This window comes from Oncorhynchus keta, unplaced genomic scaffold (genome assembly GCF_023373465.1).
Source record: "Oncorhynchus keta strain PuntledgeMale-10-30-2019 unplaced genomic scaffold, Oket_V2 Un_scaffold_984_pilon_pilon, whole genome shotgun sequence".
In the NCBI taxonomy this organism is placed as follows: domain Eukaryota; kingdom Metazoa; phylum Chordata; class Actinopteri; order Salmoniformes; family Salmonidae; genus Oncorhynchus; species Oncorhynchus keta.
In genome coordinates this window covers 247,838-270,721 of record NW_026291019.1, presented here as the reverse complement: position 1 = coordinate 270,721, position 22,884 = coordinate 247,838, and the positions used below count along the sequence as shown (strand labels likewise).

The window sequence follows — 22,884 nt, the reverse complement described above, 5'->3', positions numbered from 1 at the left end:
CAGCGAGTTGCAGTAATCCAGACGGGAGATGACAAGTGCCTGGATTAGGACCTGCGCCGCTTCCTGTGTGAGGCAGGGTCGTACTCTGCGGATGTTGTAGAGCATGAACCTACAGGAACGGGCCACCGCCTTGATGTTAGTTGAGAACGACAGGGTGTTGTCCAGGATCACGCCAAGTTTCTTAGCGCTCTGGGAGGAGGACACAATGGAGTTGTCAACCGTGATGGCGAGATCATGGAACGGGCAGTCCTTCCCCGGGAGGAAGAGCAGCTCCGTCTTGCCGAGGTTCAGCTTGAGGTGGTGATCCGTCATCCACACTGATATGTCTGCCAGACATGCAGAGATGCGATTCGCCACCTGGTCATCAGAAGGGGGAAAGGAGAAGATTAATTGTGTGTCGTCTGCATAGCAATGATAGGAGAGACCATGTGAGGTTATGACAGAGCCAAGTGACTTGGTGTATAGCGAGAATAGGAGAGGGCCTAGAACAGAGCCCTGGGGGACACCAGTGGTGAGAGCGCGTGGTGAGGAGACAGATTCTCGCCACGCCACCTGGTAGGAGCGACCTGTCAGGTAGGACGCAATCCAAGCGTGGGCCGCGCCGGAGATGCCCAACTCGGAGAGGGTGGAGAGGAGGATCTGATGGTTCACAGTATCGAAGGCAGCCGATAGGTCTAGAAGGATGAGAGCAGAGGAGAGAGAGTTAGCTTTAGCGGTGTGGAGCGCCTCCGTGATACAGAGAAGAGCAGTCTCAGTTGAATGACTAGTCTTGAAACCTGACTGATTAGGATCAAGAAGGTCATTCAGAGAGAGATAGCGGGTGAGCTGGCCAAGGACGGCACGTTCAAGAGTTTTGGAGAGAAAAGAAAGAAGGGATACTGGTCTGTAGTTGTTGACATCGGAGGGATCGAGTGTAGGTTTTTTCAGAAGGGGTGCAACTCTCGCTCTCTTGAAGACGGAAGGGACGTAGCCAGCGGTCAGGGATGAGTTGATGAGCGAGGTGAGGTAAGGGAGAAGGTCTCCGGAAATGGTCTGGAGAAGAGAGGAGGGGATAGGGTCAAGCGGGCAGGTTGTTGGGCGGCCGGCCGTCACAAGACGCGAGATTTCATCTGGAGAGAGAGGGGAGAAAGAGGTCAGAGCACAGGGTAGGGCAGTGTGAGCAGAACCAGCGGTGCCGTTTGATTTAGCAAACGAGGATCGGATGTCGTCGACCTTCTTTTCAAAATGGTTGACGAAGTCATCTGCAGAGAGGGAGGAGGGGGGGAGGGGGAGGAGGATTCAGGAGGGAGGAGAAGGTGGCAAAGAGCTTCCTAGGGTTAGAGGCAGATGCTTGGAATTTAGAGTGGTAGAAAATGGCTTTAGCAGCAGAGACAGAGGAGGAAAATGTAGAGAGGAGGGAGTGAAAGGATGCCAGGTCCGCAGGGAGGCGAGTTTTCCTCCATTTCCGCTCGGCTGCCCGGAGCCCTGTTCTGTGAGCTCGCAATGAGTCGTCGAGCCACGGGGCGGGAGGGGAGGACCGAGCCGGCCTGGAGGATAGGGGACATAGAGAGTCAAAGGATGCAGAAAGGGAGGAGAGGAGGGTTGAGGAGGCAGAATCAGGAGATAGGTTGGAGAAGGTTTGAGCAGAGGGAAGAGATGATAGGATGGAAGAGGAGAGAGTAGCGGGGGAGAGAGAGCGAAGGTTGGGACGGCGCGATACCATCCGAGTAGGGGCAGTGTGGGAGGTGTTAGATGAGAGCGAGAGGGAAAAGGATACAAGGTAGTGGTCGGAGACTTGGAGGGGAGTTGCAATGAGGTTAGTGGAAGAACAGCATCTAGTAAAGATGAGGTCGAGCGTATTGCCTGCCTTGTGAGTAGGGGGAAGGTGAGAGGGTGAGGTCAAAAGAGGAGAGGAGTGGAAAGAAGGAGGCAGAGAGGAATTAGTCAAAGGTAGACGTGGGGAGGTTAAAGTCGCCCAGCACTGTGAGAGGTGAGCCGTCCTCAGGAAAGGAGCTTATCAAGGTATCAAGCTCATTGATGAACTCTCCGAGGGAACCTGGAGGGCGATAAATGATAAGGATGTTAAGCTTGAAAGGGCTGGTAACTGTGACAGCATGGAATTCAAAGGAGGCGATAGACAGATGGGTAAGGGGAGAAAGAGAGAATGACCACTTGGGAGAGATGAGGATCCCGGTGCCACCACCCCGCTGACCAGAAGCTCTCGGTGTGTGCGAGAACACGTGGGCTGACGAAGAGAGAGCAGTAGGAGTAGCAGTGTTGCCTGTGGTGATCCATGTTTCCGTCAGTGCCAAGAGAATACCGGAGACCTGGAACTCCACGTGGGTCGTGTGCGCTGGGACCACCAGATTAGTGTGGCCGCGGCCACGCGGTGTGGAGCGTTTGTATGGTCTGTGCAATTGTATGGTCTGTGCAATATTAGCCATATTCTAAGCCTGTTATGTATTTTACATAGTTAGTCCTCCCTGTCGGTCCTCCCTGTCGGTCCATAGTTAGTCCTCCCTGTCGGTCCATCTTTACATAGTTAGTCCTCCCTGTCGGTCCATCTTTACATAGTTAGTCCTCCATCTTTACATAGTTAGTCCTCCCTGTCGGTCCATCTTTACATAGTTAGTCCTCCCTGTCGGTCCATCTTTACATAGTTAGTCCTCCCTGTCGGCCCATTTTTACAGTCCTCCCTGTCGGTCCATCTTTACATAGTTAGTCCTCCCTCCCCCATCTTGACATAGTTAGTCCTCCCTGTCGGTCCATCTTTACATAGTTAGTCCTCCCTGTCGGTCCATCTTTACATAGTTAGTCCTCCCTGTCGGCCCATCTTGACATAGTTAGTCCTCCCTGTCCGTCCATCCTGACATAGTTAGTCCTCCCTGTCCGTCCATCTTTACATTATATGCTACTGTAGCGATCACTTCCATCTAGTCATCATGTATTAGCTACTGTTGTTCATTCTTATTAATCTTCTGCTAGTAATACATTTACGCATGTCATCATGTATGCTTGTACATAGTGAGTATGCAGGCATCTTCTACCCTGATGAGACTCACTCTGCTACAGTAGTTTCAGTGAGAGTGGGTCATATCTACCACCATCATGCTGCCCAAATGCTGTTGGCCGCTATACGCGCTGTTCAGCAGTCGAGCATTACTGGATCTTTTATCATTAAGCATATATTCATAGATATACGGCATCATTTAAAATGTCACACTACTTCTTAAACCTGACTTTCTTCCTCAGATTTCAAGTTATCACATTGGACCTTAGTGGGGAAGCTGACGCTGTGATTACTAAACAAGGCTAGCTATAATTTCAGCTGTGTTGGATGGGCTGTTAATATTAGCATTACCTAGCATGTGGTGGTCTTACTGTAGTTTCAGCTGTGTTGGATGGGCTGTTAATATTAGCATTACCTAGCATGTGGTGGTCTTACTATAGTTTCAGCTGTGTTGGATGGGCTGTTAATATTAGCATTACCTAGCATGTGGTGGTCTTACTATAGTTTCAGCTGTGTTGGATGGGCTGTTAATATTAGCATTACCTAGCATGTGGTGGTCTTACTATAGTTTCAGCTGTGTTGGATGGGCTGTTAATATTAGCATTACCTAGCATGTGGTGGTCTTACTATAGTTTCAGCTGTGTTGGATGGGCTGTTAATATTAGCATTACCTAGCATGTGGTGGTCTTACTATAGTTTCAGCTGTGTTGGATGGGCTGTTATTATTAGCATTACCTAGCATGTGGTGGTCTTACTATAGTTTCAGCTGTGTTGGATGGCATGTTGATACTAGCATTACCTAGCATGTGGTGGTCTTACTATAGTTTCAGCTGTGTTGGATGGCATGTTGATAGTAGCATTATCTAGCATGTGGTGGTCTTACTATAGTTTCAGCTGTGTTGGATGGCATGTTGATACTAGCATTACCTAGCATGTGGTGGTCTTACTATAGTTTCAGCTGTGTTGGATGGCATGTTGATACTAGCATTACCTAGCATGTGGTGGTCTTACTATAGTTTCTGCTGTGTTGGATGGCATGTTGATAGTAGCATTATCTAGCATGTGGTGGTCTTACTATAGTTTCAGCTGTGTTGGATGGCATGTTGATAGTAGCATTATCTAGCATGTGGTGATCTTACTATAGTTTCAGCTATGTTGGATGGCATGTTGATACTAGCATTACCTAGCATGTGGTGGTCTTACTATAGTTTCAGCTGTGTTGGATGGCATGTTGATAGTAGCATTATCTAGCATGTGGTGGTCTTACTATAGTTTCAGCTGTGTTGGATGGCATGTTGATAGTAGCATTACCTAGCATGTGGTGGTCTTACTATAGTTTCAGCTGTGTTGGATGGGATGTTGATACTAGCATTACCTAGCATGTGGTGGGCTTACTATAGTTTCAGCTGTGTTGGATGGCATGTTGATAGTAGCATTACCTAGCATGTGGTGGTCTTACTATAGTTTCAGCTGTGTTGGATGGGATGTTGATACTAGCATTACCTAGCATGTGGTGGTCTTACTATAGTTTCAGCTGTGTTGGATGGGCTGTTAATATTAGCATTACCTAGCATGTGGTGGTCTTACTATAGTTTCAGCTGTGTTGGATGGGCTGTTAATATTAGCATTACCTAGCATGTGGTGGTCTTACTATAGTTTCAGCTGTGTTGGATGGGCTGTTATTATTAGCATTACCTAGCATGTGGTGGTCTTACTATAGTTTCAGCTGTGTTGGATGGGCTGTTAATATTAGCATTACCTAGCATGTGGTGGTCTTACTATAGTTTCAGCTGTGTTGGATGGGCTGTTAATATTAGCATTACCTAGCATGTTGTGCTCTTACTATAGTTTCAGCTGTGTTGGATGGCATGTTGATACTAGCATTACCTAGCATGTGGTGGTCTTACTATAGTTTCAGCTGTGTTGGATGGCATGTTGATACTAGCATTACCTAGCATGTGGTGGTCTTACTATAGTTTCAGCTGTGTTGGATGGCATGTTGATACTAGCATTACCTAGCATGTGGTGGTCTTACTATAGTTTCAGCTGTGTTGGATGGCATGTTGATAGTAGCATTATCTAGCATGTGGTGGTCTTACTATAGTTTCAGCTGTGTTGGATGGCATGTTGATAGTAGCATTATCTAGCATGTGGTGGTCTTACTATAGTTTCAGCTGTGTTGGATGGCATGTTGATACTAGCATTACCTAGCATGTGGTGGTCTTACTATAGTTTCAGCTGTGTTGGATGGGATGTTGATACTAGCATTACCTAGCATGTGGTGGGCTTACTATAGTTTCAGCTGTGTTGGATGGGATGTTGATACTAGCATTACCTAGCATGTGGTGGGCTTACTATAGTTTCATCTGTGTTGGATGGGATGTTAATACTAGCATTACCTATCATGTGGTGGGCTTACTATAGTTTCAGCTGTGTTGGATGGCATGTTGATACTAGCATTACCTAGCATGTGGTGGGCTTACTATAGTTTCAGCTGTGTTGGATGGCATGTTGATACTAGCATTACCTAGCATGTGGTGGTCTTACTATAGTTTCAGCTGTGTTGGATGGCATGTTGATACTAGCATTACCTAGCATGTGGTGGGCTTACTATAGTTTCAGCTGTGTTGGATGGCATGTTGATACTAGCATTACCTAGCATGTGGTGGGCTTACTATAGTTTCAGCTGTGTTGGATGGCATGTTGATACTAGCATTACCTAGCATGTGGTGGTCTTACTATAGTTTCAGCTGTGTTGAATGGCATGTTGATAGTAGCATTATCTAGCATGTGGTGGTCTTACTATAGTTTCAGCTGTGTTGGATGGCATGTTGATAGTAGCATTATCTAGCATGTGGTGGGCTTACTATAGCTTCAGCTGTGTTGGATGGCATGTTGATAGTATTATTACCTAGCATGTGGTGGTCTTACTATAGTTTCAGCTGTGTTGAATGGCATGTTGATAGTAGCATTACCTAGCATGTGGTGGTCTTACTATAGTTTCAGCTGTGTTGGATGGCATGTTGATAGTAGCATTATCTAGCATGTGGTGGGCTTACTATAGTTTCAGCTGTGTTGGATGGCATGTTGATACCCGCATTACCTAGCATGTGGTGGTCTTACTATAGTTTCAGCTGTGTTGGATGGCATGTTGATACTAGCATTACCTAGCATGTGGTGGTCTTACTATAGTTTCTGCTGTGTTGGATGGCATGTTGATACTAGCATTACCTATCATGTGGTGGTCTTACTATAGTTTCTGCTGTGTTGGATGGGATGTTGATACTAGCATTACCTAGCATGTGGTGGGCTTACTATAGTTTCAGCTGTGTTGGATGGCATGTTGATACTAGCATTACCTAGCATGTGGTGGGCTTACTATAGTTTCAGCTGTGTTGGATGGGATGTTAATACTAGCATTACCTATCATGTGGTGGGCTTACTATAGTTTCAGCTGTGTTGGATGGCATGTTGATACTAGCATTACCTAGCATGTGGTGGGCTTACTATAGTTTCAGCTGTGTTGGATGGCATGTTGATACTAGCATTACCTAGCATGTGGTGGTCTTACTATAGTTTCTGCTGTGTTGGATGGCATGTTGATACTAGCATTACCTAGCATGTGGTGGGCTTACTATAGTTTCAGCTGTGTTGGATGGCATGTTGATACTAGCATTACCTAGCATGTGGTGGGCTTACTATAGTTTCAGCTGTGTTGGATGGCATGTTGATACTAGCATTACCTAGCATGTGGTGGTCTTACTATAGTTTCAGCTGTGTTGAATGGCATGTTGATAGTAGCATTATCTAGCATGTGGTGGGCTTACTATAGCTTCAGCTGTGTTGGATGGCATGTTGATAGTAGCATTACCTAGCATGTGGTGGTCTTACTATAGTTTCAGCTGTGTTGAATGGCATGTTGATAGTAGCATTACCTAGCATGTGGTGTGCTTACTATAGTTTCTGCTGTGTTGGATGGCATGTTGATACTAGCATTACCTAGCATGTGGTGGGCTTACTATAGTTTCAGCTGTGTTGGATGGGATGTTCATACTAGCATTACCTAGCATGTGGTGTGCTTACTATAGTTTCTGCTGTGTTGGATGGCATGTTGATACTAGCATTACCTAGCATGTGGTGGGCTTACTATAGTTTCAGCTGTGTTGGATGGCATGTTGATACTAGCATTACCTAGCATGTGGTGGTCTTACTATAGTTTCAGCTGTGTTGGATGGCATGTTGATACTAGCATTACCTAGCATGTGGTGGGCTTACTATAGTTTCAGCTGTGTTGGATGGCATGTTGATACTAGCATTACCTAGCATGTGGTGGTCTTACTATAGTTTCAGCTGTGTTGGATGGCATGTTGATACTAGCATTACCTAGCATGTGGTGGTCTTACTATAGTTTCAGCTGTGTTGAATGGCATGTTGATAGTAGCATTATCTAGCATGTGGTGGTCTTACTATAGTTTCAGCTGTGTTGGATGGCATGTTGATAGTAGCATTATCTAGCATGTGGTGGGCTTACTATAGCTTCAGCTGTGTTGGATGGCATGTTGATAGTAGCATTACCTAGCATGTGGTGGTCTTACTATAGTTTCAGCTGTGTTGAATGGCATGTTGATAGTAGCATTATCTAGCATGTGGTGGTCTTACTATAGTTTCAGCTGTGTTGGATGGCATGTTGATAGTAGCATTATCTAGCATGTGGTGGGCTTACTATAGCTTCAGCTGTGTTGGATGGCATGTTGATAGTAGCATTACCTAGCATGTGGTGGTCTTACTATAGTTTCAGCTGTGTTGGATGGGATGTTGATACTAGCATTACCTAGCATGTGGTGGGCTTACTATAGTTTCAGCTGTGTTGGATGGGATGTTGATACTAGCATTACCTAGCATGTGGTGGGCTTACTATAGTTTCAGCTGTGTTGGATGGGATGTTGATACTAGCATTACCTAGCATGTGGTGGGCTTACTATAGTTTCAGCTGTGTTGGATGGCTGTTGATACTAGCATTACCTAGCATGTGGTGGGCTTACTATAGTTTCTGTGTTGGATGGCATGTTGATACTAGCATTACCTAGCATGTGGTGGGCTTACTATAGTTTCAGCTGTGTTGGATGGCATGTTGATACTAGCATTACCTAGCATGTGGTGGTCTTACTATAGTTTCAGCTGTGTTGGATGGGATGTTGATACTAGCATTACCTAGCATGTGGTGGGCTTACTATAGTTTCAGCTGTGTTGGATGGCATGTTGATACTAGCATTACCTAGCATGTGGTGGTCTTACTATAGTTTCAGCTGTGTTGGATGGCATGTTGATACTAGCATTACCTAGCATGTGGTGGTCTTACTATAGTTTCAGCTGTGTTGGATGGCATGTTGATACTAGCATTACCTAGCATGTGGTGGTCTTACTATAGTTTCAGCTGTGTTGGATGGCATGTTACTAGCATTACCTAGCATGTGGTGGTCTTACTATAGTTTCAGCTGTGTTGGATGGCATGTTGATACTAGCATTACCTAGCATGTGGTGGTCTTACTATAGTTTCTGCTGTGTTGGATGGCATGTTGATACTAGCATTACCTAGCATGTGGTGGTCTTACTATAGTTTCAGCTGTGTTGGATGGCATGTTGATACTAGCATTACCTAGCATGTGGTGGTCTTACTATAGTTTCAGCTGTGTTGGATGGCATGTTGATACTAGCATTACCTAGCATGTGGTGGTCTTACTATAGTTTCAGCTGTGTTGGATGGGATGTTGATACTAGCATTACCTAGCATGTGGTGGTCTTACTATAGTTTCAGCTGTGTTGGATGGGATGTTGATACTAGCATTACCTAGCATGTGGTGGTCTTACTATAGTTTCTGCTGTGTTGGATGGCATGTTGATACTAGCATTATCTAGCATGTGGTGGGCTTACTATAGTTTCAGCTGTGTTGGATGGCATGTTGATACTAGCATTACCTAGCATGTGGTGGTCTTACTATAGTTTCAGCTGTGTTGGATGGCATGTTGATACTAGCATTACCTAGCATGTGGTGGTCTTACTATAGTTTCTGCTGTGTTGGATGGCATGTTGATACTAGCATTATCTAGCATGTGGTGGTCTTACTATAGTTTCTGCTGTGTTGGATGGCATGTTGATACTAGCATTATCTAGCATGTGGTGGTCTTACTATAGTTTCAGCTGTGTTGGATGTCATGTTGATACTAGCATTACCTAGCATGTGGTGGTCTTACTATAGATTCTGCTGTGTTGGATGGCATGTTGATACTAGCATTACCTAGCATGTGGTGGGCTTACTATAGTTTCTGCTGTGTTGGATGGCATGTTGATACTAGCATTACCTAGCATGTGGTGGGCTTACTATAGTTTCAGCTGTGTTGGATGGGATGTTGATACTAGCATTACCTAGCATGTGGTGGGCTTACTATAGTTTCTGCTGTGTTGGATGGCATGTTGATACTAGCATTACCTAGCATGTGGTGGGCTTACTATAGTTTCAGCTGTGTTGGATGGGATGTTGATACTAGCATTACCTAGCATGTGGTGGTCTTACTATAGTTTCTGCTGTGTTGGATGGCATGTTGATACTAGCATTATCTAGCATGTGGTGGGCTTACTATAGTTTCAGCTGTGTTGGATGGCATGTTGATACTAGCATTACCTAGCATGTGGTGGTCTTACTATAGTTTCTGCTGTGTTGGATGGCATGTTGATACTAGCATTACCTAGCATGTGGTGGTCTTACTATAGTTTCTGCTGTGTTGGATGGCATGTTGATACTAGCATTACCTAGCATGTGGTGGTCTTACTATAGTTTCAGCTGTGTTGGATGGGATGTTGATACTAGCATTACCTAGCATGTGGTGGTCTTACTATAGTTTCTGCTGTGTTGGATGGCATGTTGATACTAGCATTATCTAGCATGTGGTGGGCTTACTATAGTTTCAGCTGTGTTGGATGGCATGTTGATACTAGCATTACCTAGCATGTGGTGGTCTTACTATAGTTTCTGCTGTGTTGGATGGCATGTTGATAGTAGCATTATCTAGCATGTGGTGGGCTTACTATAGTTTCAGCTGTGTTGGATGGCATGTTGATACTAGCATTATCTAGCATGTGGTGGTCTTACTATAGTTTCAGCTGTGTTGGATGGCATGTTGATACTAGCATTACCTAGCATGTGGTGGTCTTACTATAGCTTACTATAGTTTCAGCTGTGTTGGATGGCATGTTGATACTAGCATTATCTAGCATGTGGTGGGCTTACTATAGTTTCTGCTGTGTTGGATGGCATGTTGATACTAGCATTATCTAGCATGTGGTGGTCTTACTATAGTTTCTGCTGTGTTGGATGGCATGTTGATACTAGCATTATCTAGCATGTGGTGGTCTTACTATAGTTTCAGCTGTGTTGGATGGCATGTTGATACTAGCATTACCTAGCATGTGGTGGGCTTACTATAGTTTCTGCTGTGTTGGATGGCATGTTGATACTAGCATTACCTAGCATGTGGTGGTCTTACTATAGTTTCTGCTGTGTTGGATGGCATGTTGATACTAGCATTACCTAGCATGTGGTGGTCTTACTATAGTTTCTGCTGTGTTGGATGGGATGTTGATACTAGCATTACCTAGCATGTGGTGGTCTTACTATAGTTTCAGCTGTGTTGGATGGGATGTTGATACTAGCATTACCTAGCATGTGGTGGTCTTACTATAGTTTCAGCTGTGTTGGATGGCATGTTGATACTAGCATTACCTAGCATGTGGTGGTCTTACTATAGTTTCAGCTGTGTTGGATGGGATGTTGATACTAGCATTACCTAGCATGTGGTGGTCTTACTATAGTTTCTGCTGTGTTGGATGGCATGTTGATACTAGCATTACCTAGCATGTGGTGGGCTTACTATAGTTTCAGCTGTGTTGGATGGCATGTTGATACTAGCATTACCTAGCATGTGGTGGTCTTACTATAGTTTCTGCTGTGTTGGATGGGATGTTGATACTAGCATTACCTAGCATGTGGTGGTCTTACTATAGTTTCTGCTGTGTTGGATGGCATGTTGATACTAGCATTATCTAGCATGTGGTGGGCTTACAGCTATAGTTTCAGCTGTGTTGGATGGCATGTTGATACTAGCATTACCTAGCATGTGGTGGTCTTACTATAGTTTCTGCTGTGTTGGATGGCATGTTGATAGTAGCATTATCTAGCATGTGGTGGGCTTACTATAGTTTCAGCTGTGTTGGATGGCATGTTGATACTAGCATTATCTAGCATGTGTTGGTCTTACTATAGTTTCAGCTGTGTTGGATGGCATGTTGATACTAGCATTACCTAGCATGTGGTGGGCTTACTATAGTTTCAGCTGTGTTGGATGGCATGTTGATACTAGCATTATCTAGCATGTGGTGGGCTTACTATAGTTTCTGCTGTGTTGGATGGCATGTTGATACTAGCATTATCTAGCATGTGGTGGTCTCACTATAGTTTCTGCTGTGTTGGATGGCATGTTGATACTAGCATTATCTAGCATGTGTTGGTCTTACTATAGTTTCAGCTGTGTTGGATGGCATGTTGATACTAGCATTACCTAGCATGTGGTGGGCTTTCTATAGTTTCTGCTGTGTTGGATGGCATGTTGATACTAGCATTACCTAGCATGTGGTGGGCTTACTATAGTTTCTGCTGTGTTGGACTATAGTTTCTGCTGTGTTGGATGGCATGTTGATACTAGCATTACCTAGCATGTGGTGGTCTTACTATAGTTTCTGCTGTGTTGGATGGGATGTTGATACTAGCATTACCTAGCATGTGGTGGTCTTACTATAGTTTCAGCTGTGTTGGATGGCATGTTGATACTAGCATTACCTAGCATGTGGTGGTCTTACTATAGTTTCTGCTGTGTTGGATGGCATGTTGATACTAGCATTACCTAGCATGTGGTGGTCTTACTATAGTTTCTGCTGTGTTGGATGGCATGTTGATACTAGCATTATCTAGCATGTGGTGGTCTTACTATAGTTTCTGCTGTGTTGGATGGCATGTTGATACTAGCATTACCTAGCATGTGGTGGGCTTACTATAGTTTCTGCTGTGTTGGATGGCATGTTGATACTAGCATTATCTAGCATGTGGTGGTCTTACTATAGTTTCTGCTGTGTTGGATGGCATGTTGATACTAGCATTATCTAGCATGTGGTGGTCTTACTATAGTTTCAGCTGTGTTGGATGTCATGTTGATACTAGCATTACCTAGCATGTGGTGGTCTTACTATAGATTCTGCTGTGTTTGATGGCATGTTGATACTAGCATTATCTAGCATGTGGTGGGCTTACTATAGTTTCTGCTGTGTTGGATGGCATGTTGATACTAGCATTACCTAGCATGTGGTGGGCTTACTATAGTTTCAGCTGTGTTGGATGGGATGTTGATACTAGCATTACCTAGCATGTGGTGGGCTTACTATAGTTTCTGCTGTGTTGGATGGCATGTTGATACTAGCATTACCTAGCATGTGGTGGGCTTACTATAGTTTCAGCTGTGTTGGATGGCATGTTGATACTAGCATTACCTAGCATGTGGTGGGCTTACTATAGTTTCTGCTGTGTTGGATGGCATGTTGATACTAGCATTACCTAGCATGTGGTGGGCTTACTATAGTTTCAGCTGTGTTGGATGGCATGTTGATACTAGCATTACCTAGCATGTGGTGGTCTTACTATAGTTTCAGCTGTGTTGGATGGCATGTTGATACATTACCTAGCATTACCTAGCATGTGGTGGTCTTACTATAGTTTCTGCTGTGTTGGATGGCATGTTGATACTAGCATTACCTAGCATGTGGTGGTCTTACTATAGTTTCTGCTGTGTTGGATGGCATGTTGATACTAGCATTATCTAGCATGTGGTGGGCTTACTATAGTTTCAGCTGTGTTGGATTGCATGTTGATACTAGCATTACCTAGCATGTGGTGGTCTTACTATAGTTTCTGCTGTGTTGGATGGCATGTTGATACTAGCATTACCTAGCATGTGGTGGGCTTACTATAGTTTCTGCTGTGTTGGATGGCATGTTGATACTAGCATTATCTAGCATGTGGTGGTCTTACTATAGTTTCTGCTGTGTTGGATGGCATGTTGATACTAGCATTATCTAGCATGTGGTGGTCTTACTATAGTTTCAGCTGTGTTGGATGTCATGTTGATACTAGCATTACCTAGCATGTGGTGGTCTTACTATAGATTCTGCTGTGTTGGATGGCATGTTGATACTAGCATTACCTAGCATGTGGTGGGCTTACTATAGTTTCTGCTGTGTTGGATGGCATGTTGATACTAGCATTACCTAGCATGTGGTGGGCTTACTATAGTTTCAGCTGTGTTGGATGGCATGTTGATACTAGCATTACCTAGCATGTGGTGGGCTTACTATAGTTTCTGCTGTGTTGGATGGCATGTTGATACTAGCATTACCTAGCATGTGGTGGGCTTACTATAGTTTCAGCTGTGTTGGATGGGATGTTGATACTAGCATTACCTAGCATGTGGTGGGCTTACTATAGTTTCTGCTGTGTTGGATGGCATGTTGATACTAGCATTACCTAGCATGTGGTGGGCTTACTATAGTTTCAGCTGTGTTGGATGGCATGTTGATACTAGCATTACCTAGCATGTGGTGGGCTTACTATAGTTTCTGCTGTGTTGGATGGCATGTTGATACTAGCATTACCTAGCATGTGGTGGTCTTACTATAGTTTCTGCTGTGTTGGATGGCATGTTGATACTAGCATTACCTAGCATGTGGTGGGCTTACTATAGTTTCAGCTGTGTTGGATGGGATGTTGATACTAGCATTACCTAGCAAGTGGTGGGCTTACTATAGTTTCAGCTGTGTTGGATGGGATGTTGATACTAGCATTACCTAGCATGTGGTGGTCTTACTATAGTTTCTGCTGTGTTGGATGGCATGTTGATACTAGCATTATCTAGCATGTGGTGGGCTTACTATAGTTTCAGCTGTGTTGGATGGCATGTTGATACTAGCATTACCTAGCATGTGGTGGTCTTACTATAGTTTCTGCTGTGTTGGATGGCATGTTGATAGTAGCATTATCTAGCATGTGGTGGGCTTACTATAGTTTCAGCTGTGTTGGATGGCATGTTGATACTAGCATTATCTAGCATGTGTTGGTCTTACTATAGTTTCAGCTGTGTTGGATGGCATGTTGATACTAGCATTACCTAGCATGTGGTGGGCTTACTATAGTTTCAGCTGTGTTGGATGGCATGTTGATACTAGCATTATCTAGCATGTGGTGGGCTTACTATAGTTTCTGCTGTGTTGGATGGCATGTTGATACTAGCATTATCTAGCATGTGGTGGTCTCACTATAGTTTCTGCTGTGTTGGATGGCATGTTGATACTAGCATTATCTAGCATGTGTTGGTCTTACTATAGTTTCAGCTGTGTTGGATGGCATGTTGATACTAGCATTACCTAGCATGTGGTGGGCTTTCTATAGTTTCTGCTGTGTTGGATGGCATGTTGATACTAGCATTACCTAGCATGTGGTGGGCTTACTATAGTTTCTGCTGTGTTGGATGGCATGTTGATACTAGCATTACCTAGCATGTGTTGGTCTTACTATAGTTTCTGCTGTGTTGGATGGGATGTTGATACTAGCATTACCTAGCATGTGGTGGTCTTACTATAGTTTCAGCTGTGTTGGATGGCATGTTGATACTAGCATTACCTAGCATGTGGTGGGCTTACTATAGTTTCTGCTGTGTTGGATGGCATGTTGATACTAGCATTACCTAGCATGTGGTGGTCTTACTATAGTTTCAGCTGTGTTGGATGGGATGTTGATACTAGCATTACCTAGCATGTGGTGGGCTTACTATAGTTTCAGCTGTGTTGGATGGGATGTTGATACTAGCATTACCTAGCATGTGGTGGTCTTACTATAGTTTCTGCTGTGTTGGATGGCATGTTGATACTAGCATTACCTAGCATGTGGTGGGCTTACTATAGTTTCAGCTGTGTTGGATGGCATGTTGATACTAGCATTACCTAGCATGTGGTGGTCTTACTATAGTTTCTGCTGTGTTGGATGGCATGTTGATACTAGCATTATCTAGCATGTGGTGGGCTTACTATAGTTTCAGCTGTGTTGGATGGCATGTTGATACTAGCATTACCTAGCATGTGGTGGTCTTACTATAGTTTCTGCTGTGTTGGATGGCATGTTGATAGTAGCATTATCTAGCATGTGGTGGGCTTACTATAGTTTCAGCTGTGTTGGATGGCATGTTGATACTAGCATTATCTAGCATGTGTTGGTCTTACTATAGTTTCAGCTGTGTTGGATGGCATGTTGATACTAGCATTACCTAGCATGTGGTGGGCTTACTATAGTTTCAGCTGTGTTGGATGGCATGTTGATACTAGCATTATCTAGCATGTGGTGGTCTTACTATAGTTTCTGCTGTGTTGGATGGCATGTTGATACTAGCATTATCTAGCATGTGGTGGTCTTACTATAGTTTCTGCTGTGTTGGATGGCATGTTGATACTAGCATTATCTAGCATGTGGTGGTCTTACTATAGTTTCAGCTGTGTTGGATGGCATGTTGATACTAGCATTACCTAGCATGTGGTGGTCTTACTATAGTTTCTGCTGTGTTGGATGGCATGTTGATACTAGCATTACCTAGCATGTGGTGGGCTTACTATAGTTTCTGCTGTGTTGGATGGCATGTTGATACTAACATTACCTAGCATGTGTTGGTCTTACTATAGTTTCTGCTGTGTTGGATGGGATGTTGATACTAGCATTACCTAGCATGTGGTGGTCTTACTATAGTTTCAGCTGTGTTGGATGGCATGTTGATACTAGCATTACCTAGCATGTGTTGGTCTTACTATAGTTTCTGCTGTGTTGGATGGCATGTTGATACTAGCATTACCTAGCATGTGGTGGTCTTACTATAGTTTCTGCTGTGTTGGATGGCATGTTGATACTAGCATTATCTAGCATGTGGTGGTCTTACTATAGTTTCTGCTGTGTTGGATGGCATGTTGATACTAGCATTACCTAGCATGTGGTGGGCTTACTATAGTTTCTGCTGTGTTGGATGGCATGTTGATACTAGCATTATCTAGCATGTGGTGGTCTTACTATAGTTTCTGCTGTGTTGGATGGCATGTTGATACTAGCATTATCTAGCATGTGGTGGTCTTACTATAGTTTCAGCTGTGTTGGATGTCATGTTGATACTAGCATTACCTAGCATGTGGTGGTCTTACTATAGATTCTGCTGTGTTGGATGGCATGTTGATACTAGCATTACCTAGCATGTGGTGGGCTTACTATAGTTTCTGCTGTGTTGGATGGCATGTTGATACTAGCATTACCTAGCATGTGGTGGGCTTACTATAGTTTCAGCTGTGTTGGATGGGATGTTGATACTAGCATTACCTAGCATGTGGTGGGCTTACTATAGTTTCTGCTGTGTTGGATGGCATGTTGATACTAGCATTACCTAGCATGTGGTGGGCTTACTATAGTTTCAGCTGTGTTGGATGGCATGTTGATACTAGCATTACCTAGCATGTGGTGGGCTTACTATAGTTTCTGCTGTGTTGGATGGCATGTTGATACTAGCATTACCTAGCATGTGGTGGGCTTACTATAGTTTCAGCTGTGTTGGATGGCATGTTGATACTAGCATTACCTAGCATGTGGTGGGCTTACTATAGTTTCTGCTGTGTTGGATGGCATGTTGATACTAGCATTACCTAGCATGTGGTGGTCTTACTATAGTTTCTGCTGTGTTGGATGGCATGTTGATACTAGCATTACCTAGCATGTGGTGGTCTTACTATAGTTTCTGCTGTGTTGGATGGCATGTTGATACTAGCATTATCTAGCATGTGGTGGTCTTACTATAGTTTCTGCTGTGTTGGATGGCATGTTGATACTAGCATTATCTAGCATGTGTTGGTCTTACTATAGTTTCAGCTGTGTTGGATGGCATGTTGATACTAGCATTACCTAGCATGTGGTGGGCTTACTATAGTTTCTGCTGTGTTGGATGGCATGTTGATACTAGCATTACCTAGCATGTGGTGGGCTTACTATAGTTTCTGCTGTGTTGGATGGCATGTTGATACTAGCATTACCTAGCATGTGTTGGTCTTACTATAGTTTCTGCTGTGTTGGATGGGATGTTGATACTAGCATTACCTAGCAAGTGGTGGGCTTACTATAGTTTCAGCTGTGTTGGATGGGATGTTGATACTAGCATTACCTAGCATGTGGTGGGCTTACTATAGTTTCTGCTGTGTTGGATGGCATGTTGATACTAGCATTACCTAGCATGTGGTGGGCTTACTATAGTTTCAGCTGTGTTGGATGGGATGTTGATACTAGCATTACCTAGCAAGTGGTGGGCTTACTATAGTTTCAGCTGTGTTGGATGGGATGTTGATACTAGCATTACCTAGCATGTGGTGGTCTTACTATAGTTTCTGCTGTGTTGGATGGCATGTTGATACTAGCATTACCTAGCATGTGGTGGTCTTACTATAGTTTCAGCTGTGTTGGATGGCATGTTGATACTAGCATTACCTAGCATGTGGTGGTCTTACTATAGTTTCTGCTGTGTTGGATGGGATGTTGATACTAGCATTACCTAGCATGTGGTGGTCTTACTATAGTTTCTGCTGTGTTGGATGGCATGTTGATACTAGCATTATCTAGCATGTGGTGGTCTTACTATAGTTTCAGCTGTGTTGGATGGCATGTTGATACTAGCATTACCTAGCATGTGGTGGTCTTACTATAGTTTCTGCTGTGTTGGATGGCATGTTGATAGTAGCATTATCTAGCATGTGGTGGGCTTACTATAGTTTCAGCTGTGTTGGATGGCATGTTGATACTAGCATTATCTAGCATGTGTTGGTCTTACTATAGTTTCAGCTGTGTTGGATGGCATGTTGATACTAGCATTACCTAGCATGTGGTGGGCTTACTATAGTTTCAGCTGTGTTGGATGGCATGTTGATACTAGCATTATCTAGCATGTGGTGGGCTTACTATAGTTTCTGCTGTGTTGGATGGCATGTTGATACTAGCATTATCTAGCATGTGGTGGTCTTACTATAGTTTCTGCTGTGTTGGATGGCATGTTGATACTAGCATTATCTAGCATGTGGTGGTCTTACTATAGTTTCAGCTGTGTTGGATGGCATGTTGATACTAGCATTACCTAGCATGTGGTGGGCTTACTATAGTTTCTGCTGTGTTGGATGGCATGTTGATACTAGCATTACCTAGCATGTGGTGGGCTTACTATAGTTTCTGCTGTGTGTTGGATGGCATGTTGATACTAGCATTACCTAGCATGTGTTGGTCTTACTATAGTTTCTGCTGTGTTGGATGGGATGTTGATACTAGCATTACCTAGCATGTGGTGGTCTTACTATAGTTTCAGCTGTGTTGGATGGCATGTTGATACTAGCATTACCTAGCATGTGGTGGTCTTACTATAGTTTCTGCTGTGTTGGATGGCATGTTGATACTAGCATTACCTAGCATGTGGTGGTCTTACTATAGTTTCTGCTGTGTTGGATGGCATGTTGATACTAGCATTACCTAGCATGTGGTGGTCTTACTATAGTTTCTGCTGTGTTGGATGGGATGTTGATACTAGCATTACCTAGCATGTGGTGGTCTTACTATAGTTTCTGCTGTGTTGGATGGCATGTTGATACTAGCATTACCTAGCATGTGGTGGTCTTACTATAGTTTCAGCTGTGTTGGATGGCATGTTGATACTAGCATTACCTAGCATGTGGTGGTCTTACTATAGTTTCTGCTGTGTTGGATGGCATGTTGATACTAGCATTACCTAGCATGTGGTGGGCTTACTATAGTTTCAGCTGTGTTGGATGGCATGTTGATACTAGCATTATCTAGCATGTGTTGGTCTTACTATAGTTTCAGCTGTGTTGGATGGCATGTTGATACTAGCATTACCTAGCATGTGGTGGGCTTACTATAGTTTCTGTGTTGGATGGCATGTTGATAGTAGCATTATCTAGCATGTGGTGGATATAGTTTCAGCTGTGTTGGATGGCATGTTGATACTAGCATTACCTAGCATGTGGTGGTCTTACTATAGTTTCAGCTGTGTTGGATGGCATGTTGATACTAGCATTACCTAGCATGTGGTGGTCTTACTATAGTTTCAGCTGTGTTGGATGGCATGTTGATACTAGCATTATCTAGCATGTGTTGGTCTTACTATAGTTTCAGCTGTGTTGGATGGCATGTTGATACTAGCATTACCTAGCATGTGGTGGGCTTTCTATAGTTTCTGCTGTGTTGGATGGCATGTTGATACTAGCATTACCTAGCATGTGGTGGGCTTACTATAGTTTCTGCTGTGTTGGATGGCATGTTGATACTAGCATTACCTAGCATGTGTTTGTCTTACTATAGTTTCTGCTGTGTTGGATGGCATGTTGATACTAGCATTACCTAGCATGTGGTGGGCTTACTATAGTTTCTGCTGTGTTGGATGGCATGTTGATACTAGCATTACCTAGCATGTGTTGGTCTTACTATAGTTTCTGCTGTGTTGGATGGGATGTTGATACTAGCATTACCTAGCATGTGGTGGTCTTACTATAGTTTCAGCTGTGTTGGATGGCATGTTGATACTAGCATTACCTAGCATGTGTTGGTCTTACTATAGTTTCTGCTGTGTTGGATGGCATGTTGATACTAGCATTATCTAGCATGTGGTGGGCTTACTATAGTTTCAGCTGTGTTGGATGGCATGTTGATACTAGCATTACCTAGCATGTGGTGGTCTTACTATAGTTTCTGCTGTGTTGGATGGCATGTTGATACTAGCATTATCTAGCATGTGGTGGTCTTACTATAGTTTCTGCTGTGTTGGATGGCATGTTGATACTAGCATTACCTAGCATGTGTTGGTCTTACTATAGTTTCAGCTGTGTTGGATGGCATGTTGATACTAGCATTACCTAGCATGTGGTGGGCTTACTATAGTTTCAGCTGTGTTGGATGGCATGTTGATACTAGCATTATCTAGCATGTGGTGGGCTTACTATAGTTTCTGCTGTGTTGGATGGCATGTTGATACTAGCATTATCTAGCATGTGGTGGTCTTACTATAGTTTCTGCTGTGTTGGATGGCATGTTGATACTAGCATTATCTAGCATGTGTTGGTCTTACTATAGTTTCAGCTGTGTTGGATGGCATGTTGATACTAGCATTACCTAGCATGTGGTGGGCTTACTATAGTTTCTGCTGTGTTGGATGGCATGTTGATACTAGCATTACCTAGCATGTGGTGGTCTTACTATAGTTTCTGCTGTGTTGGATGGCATGTTGATACTAGCATTACCTAGCATGTGTTGGTCTTACTATAGTTTCTGCTGTGTTGGATGGGATGTTGATACTAGCATTACCTAGCATGTGGTGGTCTTACTATAGTTTCAGCTGTGTTGGATGGCATGTTGATACTAGCATTACCTAGCATGTGTTGGTCTTACTATAGTTTCTGCTGTGTTGGATGGCATGTTGATACTAGCATTACCTAGCATGTGGTGGTCTTACTATAGTTTCTGCTGTGTTGGATGGCATGTTGATACTAGCATTACCTAGCATGTGGTGGTCTTACTATAGTTTCTGCTGTGTTGGATGGGATGTTGATACTAGCATTACCTAGCATGTGGTGGTCTTACTATAGTTTCTGCTGTGTTGGATGGCATGTTGATACTAGCATTATCTAGCATGTGGTGGGCTTACTATAGTTTCAGCTGTGTTGGATGGCATGTTGATACTAGCATTACCTAGCATGTGGTGGTCTTACTATAGTTTCTGCTGTGTTGGATGGCATGTTGATACTAGCATTATCTAGCATGTGGTGGGCTTACTATAGTTTCAGCTGTGTTGGATGGCATGTTGATACTAGCATTATCTAGCATGTGGTGGTCTTACTATAGTTTCAGCTGTGTTGGATGGCATGTTGATACTAGCATTACCTAGCATGTGGTGGGCTTACTATAGTTTCAGCTGTGTTGGATGGCATGTTGATACTAGCATTATCTAGCATGTGGTGGTCTTACTATAGTTTCTGCTGTGTTGGATGGCATGTTGATACTAGCATTACCTAGCATGTGGTGGTCTTACTATAGTTTCTGCTGTGTTGGATGGCATGTTGATACTAGCATTACCTAGCATGTGGTGGTCTTACTATAGTTTCTGCTGTGTTGGATGGCATGTTGATACTAGCATTACCTAGCATGTGGTGGTCTTACTATAGTTTCTGCTGTGTTGGATGGCATGTTGATACTAGCATTACCTAGCATGTGGTGGTCTTACTATAGTTTCTGCTGTGTTGGATGGCATGTTGATACTAGCATTACCTAGCATGTGTTGGTCTTACTATAGTTTCTGCTGTGTTGGATGGGATGTTGATACTAGCATTACCTAGCATGTGGTGGTCTTACTATAGTTTCAGCTGTGTTGGATGGCATGTTGATACTAGCATTACCTAGCATGTGTTGGTCTTACTATAGTTTCTGCTGTGTTGGATGGCATGTTGATACTAGCATTACCTAGCATGTGGTGGTCTTACTATAGTTTCTGCTGTGTTGGATGGCATGTTGATACTAGCATTACCTAGCATGTGGTGGTCTTACTATAGTTTCTGCTGTGTTGGATGGGATGTTGATACTAGCATTACCTAGCATGTGGTGGTCTTACTATAGTTTCTGCTGTGTTGGATGGCATGTTGATACTAGCATTATCTAGCATGTGGTGGGCTTACTATAGTTTCTGCTGTGTTGGATGGCATGTTGATACTAGCATTACCTAGCATGTGGTGGGCTTACTATAGTTTCAGCTGTGTTGGATGGGATGTTGATACTAGCATTACCTAGCATGTGGTGGGCTTACTATAGTTTCTGCTGTGTTGGATGGCATGTTGATACTAGCATTACCTAGCATGTGGTGGGCTTACTATAGTTTCAGCTGTGTTGGATGGGATGTTGATACTAGCATTACCTAGCATGTGGTGGGCTTACTATAGTTTCTGCTGTGTTGGATGGCATGTTGATACTAGCATTACCTAGCATGTGGTGGGCTTACTATAGTTTCAGCTGTGTTGGATGGCATGTTGATACTAGCATTACCTAGCATGTGGTGGTCTTACTATAGTTTCTGCTGTGTTGGATGGCATGTTGATACTAGCATTACCTAGCATGTGGTGGTCTTACTATAGTTTCTGCTGTGTTGGATGGCATGTTGATACTAGCATTACCTAGCATGTGGTGGGCTTACTATAGTTTCAGCTGTGTTGGATGGGATGTTGATACTAGCATTACCTAGCATGTGGTGGGCTTACTATAGTTTCAGCTGTGTTGGATGGCATGTTGATACTAGCATTACCTAGCATGTGGTGGTCTTACTATAGTTTCTGCTGTGTTGGATGGCATGTTGATACTAGCATTACCTAGCATGTGGTGGGCTTACTATAGTTTCAGCTGTGTTGGATGGCATGTTGATACTAGCATTACCTAGCATGTGGTGGTCTTACTATAGTTTCTGCTGTGTTGGATGGCATGTTGATACTAGCATTATCTAGCATGTGGTGGTCTTACTATAGTTTCAGCTGTGTTGGATGGCATGTTGATACTAGCATTACCTAGCATGTGGTGGTCTTACTATAGTTTCAGCTGTGTTGGATGGCATGTTGATACTAGCATTACCTAGCATGTGGTGGGCTTACTATAGTTTCAGCTGTGTTGGATGGCATGTTGATACTAGCA

The 22,884-nt window shown here is 43.5% G+C and overlaps 1 protein-coding gene and 1 long non-coding RNA gene across 4 annotated transcripts in view; both read right to left on the bottom strand.

Moving 5' to 3' along the window:
• Window positions 1-3,161: 3,161 nt before the first annotated feature.
• LOC127929721 (uncharacterized) lies at window positions 3,162-5,848 on the bottom strand. 2 transcript variants are annotated; one of them, XR_008135872.1, is made up of 4 exons: window positions 5,517-5,848; window positions 4,685-5,004; window positions 4,493-4,620; window positions 3,162-3,660 (listed from the first exon to the last, which is right to left on the bottom strand). It is a non-coding gene; the product is annotated as an uncharacterized LOC127929721 (long non-coding RNA). The 2 variants fall into 2 exon arrangements; XR_008135873.1 differs by having other exon boundaries at window positions 5,581-5,848.
• A 253-nt stretch (window positions 5,849-6,101) lies between these two features.
• The window catches only part of LOC127929715 (B-cell receptor CD22-like), a 44,545-nt gene continuing 27,762 nt past the window's right edge, over window positions 6,102-22,884 (bottom strand). For both annotated transcript variants that reach the window (XM_052517850.1, XM_052517849.1), the window contains exons 12-13: window positions 6,413-6,668; window positions 6,102-6,220 (exon numbers count right to left, since the gene is read on the bottom strand). The gene's annotated coding sequence lies outside the window, so the exon portion shown is untranslated. The remainder of the gene's footprint in view (window positions 6,221-6,412; window positions 6,669-22,884) is intronic.